General features: G+C 57.7%; 1 long non-coding RNA gene across 1 annotated transcript; it reads left to right on the forward strand.

Annotated features, from left to right (window-relative positions):
* The first annotated feature begins 233 nt into the window (after positions 1-233).
* LOC128818981 (uncharacterized) lies at positions 234-2,188 on the forward strand. The gene is made up of 2 exons (XR_008440613.1): positions 234-470; positions 1,067-2,188. It is a non-coding gene; the product is annotated as an uncharacterized LOC128818981 (long non-coding RNA).
* The last annotated feature ends 1,591 nt before the right edge of the window (positions 2,189-3,779 follow it).

The following is a 3,779-nucleotide window of genomic DNA, read 5'->3' on the forward strand; positions in this document are numbered from 1 at the left end:
CGTTTGGTGGCTCCAGAGGTGAAAATCCACTCACTGCCACATCCAGCGGGGACAACCTTTTCCCTGGATCTGATCAAGCTCCTGCCAGGCTCCTCTGCTCCACGGGTAACACTCTAGGTGATATCACTGCCATGGGTGCTGTGCTGCAGTGACACTGCCGCTGTTGCCATGACAGCTCATCCCCATCCAGGGTGGCACTTGGAACCGACCCTTCTGCTTCTCCCATGGCAACCACGGGGACAGAGGCCCCTCTGTGACCCTGCCACTGCAGGGGCCATCCACAATGGAACCAGGATGGTTTGGGTGGGAAGGGAGCCTAAAACTCACCCAGCTCCTGGTGGGACAGATCCTGGTGCAGGCTCTGCAGGAATCCCTGGCAATGTCACCGGCGCTGCCGTGACAGCGGAACCGGGGCTGCTTTGGCTCCTCCACGCTCCCACATGCAGCAGGAGATGAGGATGACGCCTCAGGTCTGTCCTCCCTGTGTCCTTCCTGTCCCCTCCCTGTGGCCCTGCTGTCCCCGCTCCATCCCAGGGACACCGGCAGCGCCCGGGCTGGGCAGTGGAAGAGGGAAAACACAGCAGGGCAGCGTGGAGGGGGTGGGAGCAGCACAGAGATCGTGGGCATGGAACACGGGCACCCCACGGATGTCCCTGCAGCGCTTGGGTCAGCATTTGGGTGGCACATCCATGAGATGTGCCTTCCACTGTCCCAGGCTGCTCCAAGCCCTGGCCAGCCTGGTCTTGGACACCTCCAGGGATCCAGGGGCAGCCACAGCTTCTCCGGGAATCCCATCCCAGCCCTCACAGGAAGGAATTCCTTCCCAATTTCCCATCTATCCGTGCCCTCTGGCAGTTTAAAATGGGAATGGGCACGACTCAACTCACCTTTACACATCTGCTAGGATGAGGAATGAGCTTGGAAAGGGTCACACCCTGTGGCTGGGCAGGGCAGAGTGGCCATGCCCCCTGGCCGCGTTCCTGAGTGTTTTTAGGATGTCCCGTGCTGCTGCAGCGCTGCAGTGCCAGGCTGGGCTCACATCCAGCCTGACCTTGGACACCTGCAGGGATGAGGAACCCACATCCTCCCTGGGCGAGCTGTGCCAGTGCCTCCCCACCCTTATATTCGGGAAGGACCTTGAAGGACGGCGGCACGAGTGTTGAGGTGATGGGATTTGTGAAAACCCAACCATTTTCCACTGGAACGCCTCCCCTTTGCCAGCAGAGGTTTCTTCTGGACAGCCCTGGCTCGTCGGCTGCTGCATTTCTGCCGCTGCCTTCCCCTGCAGTGATGTAATGCGGGAGGCAGCACACGTTCCCAGGCATCTGCATCCGCAGCACGGGGACACGTGCGGGGACAGCGGGGGGTGAGCCACCTCGGAGAGGGCTCAGCCGCCTTCACCTCGCTGCTCCTGCAGCCCCGTCCCCGGGGACTGCGGATCTCAGCCTGTGACGCACGGAAACCGGGAGAGTTTGGAGCAAGGAAATTGCTAAGAACGGGGCTTTTTGCCCGAGCAGGAAGGTGGCTCGTGGAGGCTGAACTGGTTCAGTTCTCAGACCCTGGTTTGGCCCAGCTCTGCTAAAAACGTTCCCTGTTTTGCTCAGAGATGCTGCTGTGGTTGTCCCCCCTCCCTCCCTGGTTTCTGTGGGGTCTGCAGGAGGGACCTGCACCCTCTCCCTGTCGCCCCTTCTCTCCTGTCCCACCCCACTGAAGGGCTGAGGGAGTTCTGTCCCTCCTTCCCCATGGATTTGGTGTCCCATCTTCCCCTTCCCTCTCAAGGTCAGGCCCCCATCCCTCCTTCCCCCCTTCTCTGCCTTCATCTTCCTCAGAGGTTTGGGGTCTCTCCCCGATCCAGACCCTCTCCACCCCACCCAGATATCACCTGGCACCTCCTCTCTTGCTTTTCACCACCTTCCTCCCGCATGGCTGCTCCTCTGGGATGGATTCCACCCCTTCCCTGCATCCTGCCTCTCTCCCAGGGGAGGGAGGGGAGTGAGGGATGCAAGGACGGGAGGGAAGGGTAAAAGGAAGGCTCAGCTTCAGGGGAATAAACTTCAGGCCAGGCAGGAATTCCTGCAGCAGCCTTCAAACCTCTCCTGCAAAGAGCTTTATGTCCACAAGGATCCAGCCTAGCAGAGGGATGCAGCTTCGTTGCCACTACAGTAAATAAAACCTTTTATCATTTTAAGTGGCTCGTTTTTCATCTGGTGGGATGTGGGAGTCCAACAGGGCAATAAACCTCAGTGCCCTGTAAAATGCTTTTTTAGGCAGGTTAAAGAAACCAGGTCCAGACCCAGCTTGTTCTGAGAGGCACAAGGTGCAGATCAGGGAGAGAAGGAGCTGTTCCACTCGGAATCCAAGAGGCACAGCAGGACTTCATGGATTCAGCTGTAGCAGCACAGACTTTGCCCTGCCCCATCCCTTCCCGGTAGGATTTATTCTCCACAAAGCTCTGAGCCAGAAATCTGCGGAGATTTCCAGCAAAGAACCCATGAAAACCTGGTTTGTAAAATGTGTTCAGAGCTGGTGTTTAACAGGGGCTGAGTGAGGAGAGCTGGGAGTGTTTGTCAGGATAGAGGCACGGACACGGTCATGGACTCACGGAATCAGAGAATGGTTTGGGTGGGAAGGGACCTTAAATCCCATCCAGTGCCACCCCTGCCACAGCAGGGACACCTCCCACTGTCCCAGTGTCCAGCCTGGCCTTGGGCACTGCCAGGGATCCAGGGGCAGCCCCAGCTGCTCTGGCAATTCCAGCCCAGCCCCTCCCCACCCTGCCAGGGAACAATTCCCAATTCCCAAGATCCCATCCAGCCCTGCCCTCTGGCACTGGGAGCCATTCCCTGGCTCCTGTCCCTGCATCCCTGGTCCCCAGGTCCCTTTCCATATTTCTGGGAGTCTCCCTTCGGGTTTTGAGCTCAGCTTCCAGAAGGGCTGAGGGATGGAGAGCTGGGGGCAGCTCCTGGGACCCTCCAGCCCTGTGGGTCAGATCTCAGCCCCAAGGACCTGCTGAAGGCCCTTCCCCTGATGGGAACAGTGGCAGGAAAAATCTGCTGGGGCATTTCCAGTGCTCAGAGCACATCTCGTGTGGGGTCACTGCCCACCTTGGGCTCCATCCCTGTCCTTTGTGCCCACAAGAGCCAACCTGTGTCTGGTGAAAACCCCACCAGAAGAGGAGGTGGCCGTCCTAAAAGAGAGGGCTCAGGGACAGCTCTGAGCAAGGGGTGTCAGAACCCAGGAAATCCCTCTGGCTGCCCTGGCTGGCTCCAGACTCTGGCAGGGGGCTCACAGACCTTGGCATGAAGTCAAAATCACCTGTGGCTACGATTTTAGCCTGTGGGAAAAGCTGCCAACTCCGTATGAGGAATTACAAGCCACAAGGGTTTGAGCAGTGTGGTAGTTGAATTAACACAGGGTGAAAAAGTAGAATTTTGGAGCTTTTTAGAATGGGGTTCAGGGGACAAGATGGAGGGATTTGAGTGTGTCCTGACCTTCTTCTCCTTCTCCTTGCCCTCCATGTCCTGCTGTGCTGGTGACACTTTTCTGTTGGTTTCAGGCACAGACACACTGTCCAACATCAATGACAGACATTGGCACGTTATTGTAACCACGGCACACGGAGTTTTGGGTATAAAATGTGAACACTGCCCTGAGGGCAGACAGAATGCCATGGCCGAGCTGCTGGACAGAGCTCAGCAGGGCAGAGAGAGAATGTTCTAGAGAAGGGAAAATAAACAACCTTGAGAAGCCGACCCTGCGCATTCAGGCTCCTCCTTTGG

The sequence above is a fragment of the Vidua macroura genome, chromosome 25 (genome assembly GCF_024509145.1).
Source record: "Vidua macroura isolate BioBank_ID:100142 chromosome 25, ASM2450914v1, whole genome shotgun sequence".
NCBI classification, from domain to species: Eukaryota; Metazoa; Chordata; class Aves; order Passeriformes; family Viduidae; genus Vidua; species Vidua macroura.